Raw genomic sequence first — 14,341 nt, 5'->3', positions numbered from 1 at the left:
ATAAACAATGGAAAGTCCTATGTACTGGATCCAGCGAGTCGACAGGTTGGTGAATTTAATGTGCCACAAGAGATGCGAGTGCCATCTGCAGATATAAATAAGAAACAGTGAGAGACATGTAATGAAGAGAACTGTTTAATACTTCCATTAGTGCTTCATAAACAATGTGCAACACTAAAATTTGCCATCAACAAAGCATTGAGCAAAGTAAATACTAAATATTCAATACCGTGATGCTGTAAAATTGAGGTATTCACCTACCACAGACTAAATAAATATTTTACACCAATTTCCATGAAAATAGATTGAAGACTGAATGTAATTGAGTACATGCCCTCATGAATTAAAACTTTACTTGAGAAACAATAAATATATATGTGTGTGTGTGTGTGTGTGTGTGTGTGTGTGTGTGTGTGTGTGTGTGTGTGTGGAGGGGGGGTGATAGAGTTCTTATGAGCACATGTGCATCAGTATATAAAATCCAACAAATGCCACATATTCACAGGCAGTTATTGCCTCACTGTCATCAATATCAAAATGTTTGTCACTCAAGATAGTCATTATTGGTAATACAGTAGAACATTGATTATCTGAACTAACTGGAGGACACAGGTGATTAGAAATCCAGTTTATTCAGATAATCGAACTGCATACTCTTATATACCAACAAAAACTACACATGTTTATTCAGATTTATTCTTACACTGGCAAGTACGATAAGAGCGGTAAGAACGTATGTAGTACAGTGTAGTAAACAAAAAATGTGTAATACATATGCATTTTGCATGTACAATACCTATATATAGAATTTACGCTAAAAAAAATCTTTAGTTTTGGTCTGTCTGAGCAAGCCTTCTGACTCACAAGTAGCTAATTTGCACACTTTTTTCACGAGAGATGTCTGATACTGGTCACTTTCATCTTGAGCTTCAAACCATTGCAAGGCACTATCTAAACATGTTAATGCTTCAGAAGCAGCCAGTGTATTTTCATCTTCATTATCAGGACCACTACTTGATGAGATTCTGGTAGTGTCAACTTTATCAGTGACGAGGTGTACAATTTCGCTGTCCTGCATGATTTGGTGCTCTGGGTCTGCACTGTCGATGCTCATACATTATTAAATGTTCATCACGTTCATGGCAACTCTTTTTTTTTTTTTTTTTTTTTTATAGACACATAATTCCGCTCATCATTTGTAATTAGACTCTGAGAAGTTTCTGCCACACACTAAATTTTATTCCAAATTTTTTTCAAATTCTGTCTTTTACACTATGCGCTCCTGCTCTGATTATGTAGGACACATCCTTCAAATCAATATTTTTATCATTTTGTAACAGACTTTCTTCTCCCTCCTCTTCTCTTTCCAACAATAACTTACATAACAATTCTTTACTCTAATACTGTTTCAGAGTCTCAGTCATGCCTTGATCCACGAGCTATAATAAATGTGGTTATGTTAGGTGGAAGAAACATCACTTTCATGGACTTATCCTTTTCATTTAAGAAATCATGATGGATAAGCCGGTACTTTGTTAAGGAGCAATAATGTTTTCTCCCTTTTGCTATACTTTAACTTACAACCTTTTACAGAGGGTACAAAAACTTCTATAAATCAATCTGTGAAAATCTTACTATCCAATGACGAGTGTAGGCAATTGGTGGCTACCAGTAGCATTAGCAAAAGCTAAAGCAGTAATATGATATTTGCTTATTTTAGGATGAGGTGCTGCTAACCCATGGCATGAAATAAGTTTTTCTTAGCAAATCTTTCCACTGAGTCCAGTTTCATCAACACTGTTAACATTTTTGAGAGCATAATTTTCTTCCCTCAAAATGACCCCTATATTGATATTGAAAAACTCAGTTGCTAAATAATAAGCAGACAGTTTTCCTCAGTGTATTTGAAGCTCATGAATGCCATATCTCGACTTGAAGCATTTTAACCAGCCCATGCTTGCTTTGAAATCTGTCAGCCCTCCACGATTTTCATTAAATTGAATTGCCTTGTCACACAGAATAGGACCAAAGGTATGTTGTCCTTCTGATACTTTTGGTGTAAACTACTTGTAAACAGCATCTTCTAGATGTACGTTCATGATGATCTTCGTAGTTTTACAACTTTTCAATCCATCCATAGACTCAAGCTTTTAACTGTTCAGGTAAGCGGTCTTTCAGTTGACTGATATGTCAGACAATTGACACTACTTACTTGGCAATTCCTCCATAGAGCATAAATATTTTTGATGTGAAAAGGTCTATTTGCTCATCATCAAACTTTCTTGTGTGGCAAAATACCACCAGACTTGAACTGATAATAACTACAAGACAAATAATGGGTAAATAGTGGTTGAGTCCCCAACACAAGAGCACATCTGGATATATTTGACATGCTGTATTTGTTTTGCCTCTGACCTCACTTTAGCAGTATAGGTGCATTTAAGTGATTGTTATGAATTAGTTTTGTGTAAAGTTTTAACTGGTGTAACATAAAAACAAGTTTATGAAAAGGATAGTTACTACTCGACCACATTGTGGAGAAGCTGAGTCGCAGATAGACACAACTGAACTTTCGACCTACAAGGTCTTCGTACAAGGTCTTCGTCAGAGATAGAAAACACACACATACACACACACACAAAAGCAACTTGACTGCACTTGATGGGAGCTGAACTGGGTGATGGGGATAGGGAGGATGCTGGGGTGGGGAGGGGGATGATAAAGTGTTGCTTGTCGAAGCATAGAGGGATGAAGTGAAGAGAGGGCAGAGCAGCTAGTTGCAGTCAGGAGGTTAGATGTAGGGCGAGGGGTTAACAGAAAAGGGGAGGTAACAAGACTGTGGGTACTTTGGTGGAATACAGGACTGCATAGTGCAGAAATGGGAATAGGGAGGGGGCTAGAGGGTAAGGACTAATGAGGTTGAGGTCAGGAGGGTTACGGGAATGTAGGATATATTGCAGGGAGAGTTTCCACCTACACAATTCAGAAAATCTGAAGTTGGTGGGAAAAATCCAGATGGCACAGCCTGTGAAGCAGTCACTGAAATGAAAAATGTTGTGCTAGGCAGCATGCTCAGCAGTGAGGTGGTCCAGCTGTTTCTTGGCCACAGTTTGTCGGTGGCTGTTCAATGTGGGCAGACAGCCTGTTAGTTGTCACGTCCACATAGAATGCAGCACAGTGGCTGCAGCTCAGCTTATACATCAGATGACTGGTTTTACAGGTAGCCCTGCCTTTGACAGGATAGGTAATGCTTGTGGCAAGACTGAAGTAGGTGGTGGTGCGAGGATGTATGGGACAGGCCTTGCATCTAGGTCTATTACAGGGATATGAGCCGTGCAGAAAGGGGCTGGGAGTAGGAACTGTGGAGGGGTACACAAGGATGTTGTGTACATTCAGTGGACAGACGAATACCATTGTGAGAAGGGTGGGAAGGATAGTGGGTAGGATATTCCTCATTTCAGCGCACGACAAGAGGTAGTCGAAACCTTGCGAAGAATGTGATTCAGTTGCTCCAGTCCTAGGTAGTACTGAATCACAAGAGGAATGCTCCTCTGTGGCCAGACAGTGGGACATTGGGAGGTGGTGGGTGACTGGAGGAGAAGGCACGGGAGCTCTGTTTTTGTACAGTTGGAAGGATAATTACAGTCTGTAAAGACCTCAAGAGGGTCCACTCGTCACTACTGATGTGATGGTCATGGGTGGCTAGACTGGATGGTAGGGATTTCTTGGTATGGAATGGGTGGCAGCTGTCAAAGAGGAGGTATTGGTGGTTGCTGGTAGGTTTGATATGGAGAGAGGTACTGATGTAGCCATCTTTGAGGTGGAGGTCAACAGCAAGGATGGTTGCTTGTTGGTTTGAGTAGGACCAGGTGAAGCAAAAGGGGGAGAAGGTGTTGAGTTTCTGGAGGAATGTAGATAGGATGTCCTCAGCCTCGATCCAGACCATGAAGATGTCATCAATGAATCTGAACCAAGTGAGGCATTTGGGAATCTGGGCATTTAGAAAGGATTCCTCTAGATCAGTGGTTCCCAACCTTGGGGTAATTACCCCCTGAGGTGAAAAATGAAATTTTCTGGGGAGGGGGTAAAAGCATGAATGATTAGATCACGTTCAGTCATGTAACTTCACTGCTTCAAACATCTATTTCACTACCTCATTACACTAATAATGTTAATATAGGTTGCTAATTCTCTAGATGTCAAAAATTAGCAGTAACGAATGACGGTATGTGGCAGAGGTGACAGTGAATGTATTAACAACAGACATTACTGAACTTCACGCACAGTACGTGATGACAACTAGCTGCACTTGGCTACTTGCCTGTATTGCTGTAACAGCTCATTATTTACTTCAACGAGTTGCCAGCTTGCTGTTGCTCTCAGTTCTTGTTGCATTAGTTGTTAACTCACCAACCAAGTCGACGGACACGAAGTGGGTGTGTGGTGTCCACCACAATTAATTCTCCGCACCAAGCAGTGGCATACTATTATGTGTGGCTCAGAAACGCATCATTCGCCACACTTCTCCATGCGCAGCCTGCTACTAGCATCACAGGCTGCCTTCGTGTACAAGTGCAGTGGCTACAAACCATAGCGATTGGCCGCCCATAACCCTCAGTGATTGGCCGCCCAGAATATACAGCAACCCCAGCCACTGGCTCCATTAACTATGGAGCCTTATTTAATGCAGCTTCTGACATCTACAAGCCATTTCTCATCGCCACAACTAGGATGTGCTACATTGCAGTGGCTCTTCTTTTTGATATTGATTTGCCTGCGCTGTGTATTTAGAATCCGAATACTTTACTGGAACTTGGACTTCAATGTTCACTAGGTTTAGTATGTCAACAATCTTGTTATTCCACTGGAATTCTGCATTTCACTTCACTTCCATGACACTGGTATAGCCACCATCAATTTATTTTCCATACAGTATTCATCTACAACTTCGCACTTGGCAACAGAATTATTTTGTATCAGTGTTGTGTCAATCAACCGTAGAACAGTGATATATTTATTGTGTTATTTCTGGTTATAGCAGGGTGCCTCTAATCTCACTATCTTCTCAACATATTTTGGATTGAGACAAGAAAGAGAAACAGGTGAGTGAAGTTCTCCTGTTCAAGCGCTAACTGTTGTAATTCCTAATTATGAGCACTGCCTTCCCTTTAACTGGACATAAATTCCCGAGTCGATGATATTACATAGGCGTGTTTTTATCTGTAGCTCCACTGCCATGGAACAGCACTCCTAAAAATATCACTATAAATGACGTACACAGCTAAAATCTAAAAATTCTTTCACAGTAAGGACAGAAATGAATTCAGCATGTGTCTCATGTCCACTTTTTCACTGCAAAATAAACATTGGAGACACAGGTGTACGATTTCAGACGTGGGCATCATTGTGGTGACAAGCTTCTGAAACGAGGAAAGACAGGCTGAGGAAAATCCTTGTAGAAGTCTGAGATATATGTTGTTACAATACTCTCATGAACATAAAAAGAGAAAGTAACCACAACCACCACAGTGTGGTGAATGGCTTTGCTTCTGATCTAGGCTACAACAGATTTAACATCTTCCTTCAAAAGAAAGTGTGCACTTTGCATTACATACCACTGTCTGTCCTCCCGATTTTATCACAATGCTTGTGCTCGCTAAGCTGCCTCTGGAAAACACCTGATCTTGGCCATGTATAAAAAAAGATGACAGCAATGATCCACTGTTAAACTGATTGTCACAGTTCCTTGTGGCAGACGTTTTTGCTCTTCCATGCAAAGAATCGTGTACGCACCTAGATTTGATTCAACAAAAGCATAAAGCTGAAAACTGAGCCATCTGCTGTGTCACTGAAAAAAATTCTTTGTGTAAAAGAACAGAAGTTGAAAATGATTTACTTTTTGCCCAAAATGACAGATATTGTATTAGCATGTTTTTTCGCTAGGCACTCATCGTCAAACAATTGCAGCGAAACTACTCAGAAAAGAATATTTGATTCTTTTGTTTCTTAGTCTCATATTGCAGACTGATGACAAAGTGACTGTATTTTCATTATTGGTCATATTTATCACGATTCTCCAAAGTTAATTAACTCACTTTCTCTTGTTTGATGAATATGCAGTGAATTACGAGTGCAAAGTACAACTGCTGATCTGAGGGAGGCAGAAATTGGAAGTTGTTTTTTTCAAAAAGCATCCCCCAACCATATCTACAAGTCTTTCTGAAACTTTTGCAGTCATCCACAAGTAATTTCTGAACTCCCATTACATCCTCCATTTTTTAGGTATCTAGAAGATTGTACCTTGTGTGTTTCTTACTTTAAGAATCTCATGTATCCACCAGTGTTTATAAGCAATGCTGCTACTTTTCAGTTGTTGCACTTTAGGCCATAACTAACATATTGAAATATTTTTTATGTTCATAATAGACCAAAATCAATTTCTTCTCAGTATAGATTTGTTTACCAGTCTTGTATATAATTTTAAAGTGTTCTAAAAAAATAATCTCAATACGTCAAAGTGTGTCCACACTGAGCGCTCCCTTTTGAGCACAATCTGTGTTCTCAATACGTCAAAATGTGTCCACACTGAGCGCTCCCTGTTGAGCACAATCTGTGTGTTGTCGGTATGTCAAAGGAACATAAGGGTCCACGCTCACTCAATTTGGACAGAGCTGTGCCGAGCATAGTGGTTCAAGTCATGGTGGCACAGTCTCTTAGCTGGAGCAAGTTAAGATTGCAAATGCCATATTTATTGTACAGTACCATTATCTGAAAAAGAGCTGTTGACAGTGGTCAACACCAGCCTTAGAAAGTAGGGCAATGTATGGTGGAAATACTCTTTTCATTGAACTACTTGTTGGCAAGGCTGAACAGTTTGGATGATTATTATTACTATGATTTTAATTTTTTTAATCGAATGTCATTCAAAGACTTAACATCTGTTGTATATGAACCACGAATAATGAACACAGACTGTACAACTGCAGCATCAAGCAAACTTTTTGGCAACAACAGATGGCTCTATGAGTTTCATGTACTTAATCAAGATATCAGAAACATATCAGCTATTGACACTGAAGTATGCATATTGTTCCTCGCTCCATTGGTTTCACATGCGACATCACTGGTGACTCACTGCCAGTAATCATTTAGTTTTGTTTTTATCTGATATTTTTTGTCCTTAGGAGCCAACAATTCCTGCTTTTCTCTACAAAGAGCTGTAAGTTCAGTTTCTTTGCAGTTACACTCCATATGTAGTGAGAGCACACTGTCACAATGCAAATATAAACATCACTGGGTCACGGCACAGTGCAGTACTCACCTGTCACTTGTCTCTGACTCACGTCCGCACTGGAAATCTTCCACAGTGCTGAGTCTGAGAATCCCATTTTTGGTAGAATTCAAAATGCCAGTGTAATACTGTTCTGCAAGCACCGGATTCAAACTCATATGAGTTGCTGTCCAGAAGCAGTTTTGGGACAATGAGTCACAGCTTTGCTGCTGATCAGAGGATACTAGTGTTTAAGACTACTGCAGCATACACTTTTTTTTTTATGATTTCTGTCTCTTTCTTGGACGTAAACATGGTGCTGCTACTCTTGTCACATCTTCTCTCTCATTTACCAGCTAATCTACAGAGCTCAGTGGTAAACTGCAACTCTTAAAGTCTATGGTTCAATCCCTGATCAATCCTATGACTTTTCTCTCACTTATTCTTTCCCCTCTGACGATGTCTGTTGATGCAAAAAATGTCAAGTAAAACCGTGGTTTGGAACAGCATTAGACAGTAGTTTAACAGGCTGGGTAAGTCAGTTCAAAAGTCAGAGGAAGGCAAGGACATACCATCTCCAACAGGACAACGTGTAGTAAAACACTGTGGTGTTGAAAACGATCTTTGGATTGATGGAGCTTTTCTTTACCTACATAGAGCAGTGTTAACATTTGTGTTAAACTTATAATGAACAGAGTACAGCAAAAGTAATGCTGACACTCATGTTAAACTTATGATGAATAAAGTATAGCAACACTATATTGATGATTCTGAGATTATGTCGAAGAGCAGCTGAATAAATGGCAGGAGCAGTACACGAATATGTATACACTTCAGGCTGCTAAAAGTGCTTCATAATAAATTGAGGCAAAATGTTTATGGTAAAATATAAATTAAATTAATTTAGTTACAAATAGACATAAACAAAAACTCATCACCATCAGTTATATTATGTTTTTTTCTTACTGTTAATACATTTTCATGACCCTTTTTCTTTTCAAAAATGCATTATGGTGTGCTTCATTCTCTTAACTGCCCACACTTCAGACAACTTTTCTTTCTTTCATAATCCATGCCACCTGAAAACAAAGATCATACATAGCTTTCGGGCAGTTGGGTTTTACAATGATTGTTGATAAAGGTAACAAAAAGCCCGAGCATGTTCTGTGCAGTAAAGTGCTAACAGCAGAGAGTATGAAACCCAGCAAATTAAGACCACTTTGAAAGAAGTCACGCAGAGTTCGCTGGGAAAGACATCGAACTCTTCAAACGCAAAGATACTGCACTGAAAAGTTCATGCATGTATTCATCAGGCAATTCTATTTCAGTCAACAGAAGCTGGTCTTGAAGCTTCATACTGAATCGCTCCTCGTGCAATAGGAGATGATCTCATCAAACCTAGCTTACTAGATGCAGTGAAGTTAGTTCTAGGAAAGCTACATGTAGAATAGATAAAGTAAGTATATCTTTCTAACAACACAAACAGAAGTCGTATCGAGGATATGAGTTTAGACGTTTGGACAAAGCTCTCTCTGAAATAAAAGCAAGTAATTCTCTTTCACTGCAATTAGATGAATCAACTGACATTACATCTAGTTCCCAGCTGCTTGTCTATGTTTGATAAGTAAAAAAATGATTGCCTGAAAGAAGAGTACTTCTACTTGGAATCATTGGACACTACTAAATGCTGCAGATGTTTTCACACCAGAAAAGAATTTTGCTGAAAGAAATAAGTTGGTGGGTGTATGAACAGAGGGAGCACCTTCCATGCTGGGAGTTCACTGTGGACTCCACAGATTGGTAAAGAAGTTGCTCCAGATACAACACTCAACCACTGCATTCCACATTGCTATGCTTTGGCAGTGAAAACACTTCAACCTGATTTGCTGAATGTACTCACACAGGTAGTCAAGACTACATCTGAGGTAGTGCAACAAGCATAGGAGGTTTCAAGAGTTGTGCACACAGGTTGAAGCGAAATTCGAGGTGCTCTTGTCCCACACAGAATTTCGATGGCTGCCATGTAGCAAGGTGTTGCATGGCATATTTGAACTCTGAGCACAAATTGCTTTGTTTCTGGGAAGGGTGAGGACGGAATATGAGACAGACATACATGCCAAAATAACAGATAATATACTTATTTCCAAAGTGGTGTATTTCGTGGATTCCTTTGTGGAAATCAGTTTGCTTAACTTCAGCTTGCAAGGAAATATGGTGAATATTTTGACAGCACAAGATTAAGTTGCCAGTTTTCTTTGGAGGTTGGAGCTTTACCAATGCAGGGTGAAGTTCAAGACATTTCATTGTTCCCAGAATTGACAGTAATGCTTGATGCCAATAGTGAAAAATAACTCAGCACTTTATCAGTAATAAATTCTATCAATAACTATTTTCCTGAACTGGAGATTTGACAAGTAAATGTTTGGGTTTTAAGATCATTTTCAGTGAATGAAGGAATATTTTCAGACAGTGAAATTGAAGGCAAAGCATAATTTCTTTAACTACATAAAGACAAGTATCCATTATTATCAGAAAAAGCATTAACAATACTGATTGCACTCACTGCAACGTATCGGTGTGAAAGTGGACTTGCGACTATTGAGGCAATGAAAACAAAGGCAAGGAACTGATTGAACTTGAAACACAATTTACCATGTGAACTGTTGTTGTTGTGGTCTTCAGTCCTGAGACTGGTTTGATGCAACTCTCTATGCTACTCTATCCTGTGCAAGCTTCTTCATCTCCCAGTACTTACTACAACCTACATCCTTCTGAATCTGCTTAGTGTATTCATCTCTTGGTCTCCCTCTATGATTTTTACCCTCCACGCTGCCCTCCAATGCTAAATTTGTGATCCCTTGATGCCTCAGAACATGTCCTACCAACCGATCCCTTCTTCTGGTCAAGTTGTGCCACAAACTTCTCTTCTCCCCAATCCTATTAAATACCTCCTCATTAGTTACGTGATCTACCCACCTAATCTTCAGCATTCTTCTGTAGCACCACATTTCGAAAGCTTCTATTCTCTTCTTGTCCAGACTATTTATCGTCCATGTTTCACTTCCATACATGGCTACACTCCATACAAATACTTTCAGAAACGACTTCCTGACACTTAAATCTATACTCGATGTTAACAAATTTCTCTTCTTCAGAAACGCTTTCCTTGCCATTGCCAGTCTACATTTTATATCTTCTCTACTTCGACCACCATCAGTTATTTTGCTCCCCAAATAGCAAAACTCCTTTACTACTTTGGGTGTCTCATTTCCTAATGTAATTCCCTCAGCATCACCCGACTTAATTCGACTATATTCCATTATCCTCGTTTTGCTTTTTTTGATGTTCATCTTATATCCTCCTTTCAAGACACTGTGCATTCCGTTCAACTGCTCTTCCAAGTCCTTTGCTGTCTCCGATAGAATTACAATGTCATCGGCGAACCTCAAAGTTTTTATTTCTTCTCCATGGATTTTAATACCTACTCCGAATTTTTCTTTTGTTTCCTTTACTGCTTGCTCAATATACATATTGAACAACTTTGGGGAGAGGCTACAACTCTGTCTCACTCCCTTCCCAACCACAGCTTCCCCTTCATGTCCCTCGACTCTTATAACTGCCATCTGGTTTCTGTAAAAACTGTAAATAGCCTTTCTTTCCCTGTATTTTACCCCTGCCACTTTCAGAATTTGAAAGAGAGTATTCCAGTCAACATTGTCAAAAGGTTTCTCCAAGTCTACAAATGCTAAAAACGTAGGTTTGCCTTTCCAATCTAGCCGAGACCAAATCAAATATAAAGAAAATTGTTAAAAATAAGGAATACCAACCATCTCATTGACTTTAATAATTTTTTTGTTTAATACAATACTTACAAACTATGTGCATTTTATTTGATGAACATTAATAAGTTTTAAAAATTGGAACATTCAAAATTTTTTGTTCCAATAATAATGAATTAAAAGTGTGGTGTCACCGCCAGACACCACACTTGCTAGGTGGTAGCCTTTAAATCGGCCGCGGTCCGTTAGTGTACGACGGACCCGCGTGTCGCCACTATCAGTGATTGCAGACCGAGCGCCGCCACACGGCAGGTCTAGAGAGACGGCCTAGCACTCGCCCCAGTTGTACAGCCAACTTTGCTAGCGATGGTTCACTGACAAATTACGCTCTCATTTGCCGAGACGATAGTTAGCATAGCCTTCAGCTACGTCATTTGCTACGACCTAGCAAGGCGCCATTATCAATTGCTATTTATCTTGTGAAGCATGTACTGTCAGACAGATGTTCACCAATTATGGATTAAAGTTAAGTATTCCCACAGCTACGTACGTTCTTTGCTACTATAACTTCCTTTACCTGTTCCAGACCTCACACCATCCTGCGTGAGCTTAAACGCGTGCCTTTTGGCTTCACCTCCTAGTGGCTTGGCTGTCTTGCCAAGTCACAACAAAAAGAATGGGTCCACCTTTTGTTTTATTTCACTACCCACACGTTTCACCGCATTTGTTGCATTCCCAGTGGTTTTTTCTTTTATTGTTTATTGCAATTTACACTTAGCGAGTCCTGTGTTGCCAATGGAAATCATCCACAGGTCTAGTTTGGTAAATAATGTCATCTTACTGAATTTGGATTGACCTGAGCTCTGAGTGGATTGTATTCTGTACCAAATGTGTTTTTGTGTATTTGGAATTAAGTTTTCTCCCGCTCATTTGTGAGTAACTGTGCCCTGTTATTTTTTTCCACTCTCACCTTTAGTTAGACACTAAACTGTGTTGGGGTATTGGTTTCTATATGCTCTCATTTAGGGGTAATTGTCTCAAAAAGGACCACTGCTCTAGATGGCCCATGAATAGGCTGGCATTGGATGGTGCCGTGCGAGTGCCCATAGCTGCACCCCGGATTTGTTTGTAGGTAATGCCTTCAAAGGAGAAGTAAATGTGGGTGAGGATATAGTTGGTCATGGAGACCAGGAAGGAGTTTACACGCTTGGAATCCTTTGGGCGTTGGAAAAGGTAGTGTTGAATAGTGGTAAGGCCATGGGCATTAGGGATGTCAGAGTAAAGGGAGGTGGCATCGGTAGTGATGAACAGGGCACTATGTGCTAGAGGAACAGGTACTGTGGAGAGTTGGTGGAGCAAACGGTTGGTATCTTTTATATGAGAGGATAGGTTGCGGGTAATAGACTGAAGGTGTTGATGTATGAGAACAGGGATTCTCTCAGTGGGGGCACAGTAACTGGCCACAATGGGGCATCCTGGGTGGTTGGGTTTATGGACTTTAGGAAGCATGCAGCAGGTAGGAGTACAGGGAGTGGTAGGGGCGAGCAGAGAGATGGACTCTGGGGAGAGGTGCTGGGATGGACATAAAGGATTAGAGGAGAGCCTGCTGGATTTCTGGAATGGGGTCACTGCAGCAGAGTTTGTAGGTGGATGAATCTGACAACTGGCAAAGTTTTCCCACCAGATAATACTTGCAGTTCAAAACAACAGCAGTGTAGCCTTCGTCAGCATGCAGGATTATTAGGTTATGAGCCACACTGTGTCAACCCTCTCAGCCATGCATAACAGACGGCTACAAGACTGCACTGATACCATTAATCCAATACCTTCAAATTGATTATACCCTTCCTGTGTCACTCTCATGTATTTTTGCATGTTATTTCCTGTAGCTTCCTGTGCCACACGAACCTGTATCTCACCCTTCTCCTCCATCCTTCTTCTCACTATTCTACTTTGCATATACTAACTTCACATCTGTCGCACACTTTCTTCACACTTATCTACCAACAATCCTCATTACAATCTTCTTATTTATTTTCTTTTGAAATCATTGTGTCTTCAGGTTAATTTCAGTTGATTTTCGCCTTTCGTTATCGGCCTAGTCCCTCAGATTTCATCTTGTTTCTCCTTCATCTGTTTCATCCTTTTTGTGATTTCCCCCCGTGTTTGTGTGTATTTTTGCGAATTTTTTTTGGACATATTTCTATGTTATTTACGTAGTTTTATGCTTTCTGATCCTCCATCCTGGACCCTTGCTCCTACCATCTGCGTAAATACAGAAAAATTTCCTTATCCGTGGCCAGAACCCAGTCCATCATACGTGCACAATGCCGTCACAAGGAACTCTCCACCCTACCAGTAGCCACTACTTCTACAATCACCTCCAAACCTCCCCCATATCCCCTCATAGCTGACAAAACCTGCCTCACAGACCTGTAGCGACGCTGCCGCGTGCTAATTCAAGCTCACCGGTGTGTGTGTGTGTGTGTGTGTGTGGTGTGTGCGTGTGTGTGTGGTGTGTGCATGTGTGTCAGTGCAGTGCTGTGCGGTCGTAATTACTGTACACGACATCTGTGTCGTTCCGCGCCCAACCTCTAGAGACGCTGTGTTTTCTAGCTTTTATATACATTCTGTTAATTATTATTATTCCTTGTTTTTTGAGTTAATTGGTAGTTCCGTGCCTCCTGGGTTGTGTGAACAAGTACTGTTTTCTCTCCAATAACCACAGAAGTTTTCCCAGGATTAAGGATCCTTCTTAGAGGCCGGAAGCAAATTTTGTAACTCCGATCAGTCCATGCATGCCGGGCGTCGTCAGATATGCGCTCGCAATAACGTTATTGTTGCTGAACTGAAGGTCTTTATTCTTCTGAATCACGTTAAGCAAAATTCGGACAGCCACCAGTTTAGCTGAACCCAACAACTGGCGTATTATTCCCACAAGCTTTCGCCTGCACAGAGAAAATGGAGCACATATGACCGTGAGCTTCTGGTGGTATACCAAGCAGTGAAATATTTCCGCCCCCAAGTGGAAGTGCGAACTTTCACGATATATACAGACCACAAGCCCCTCACGTTCGCCTTCCATCGGAATAGTGTCAACCACTCCCCCCATCAATTTCATCACCTTGAGTTCATGGCCCAAATTACTATTGACATTAGACATATTTCTGGGATCGACGACATTGTTGCGGATTACCTATCATGGATCAGCAGTGTTTCCAGTACCATAGACTTTCCTGCACTGGCACAGGCACAGACAGACGACGAAGAACTCCTTGCCTATGTTAATGAT

This window comes from Schistocerca piceifrons, chromosome 1, assembly GCF_021461385.2.
Source record: "Schistocerca piceifrons isolate TAMUIC-IGC-003096 chromosome 1, iqSchPice1.1, whole genome shotgun sequence".
NCBI classification, from domain to species: domain Eukaryota; kingdom Metazoa; phylum Arthropoda; class Insecta; order Orthoptera; family Acrididae; genus Schistocerca; species Schistocerca piceifrons.
Note: the sequence above shows the minus strand (reverse complement) of the source record.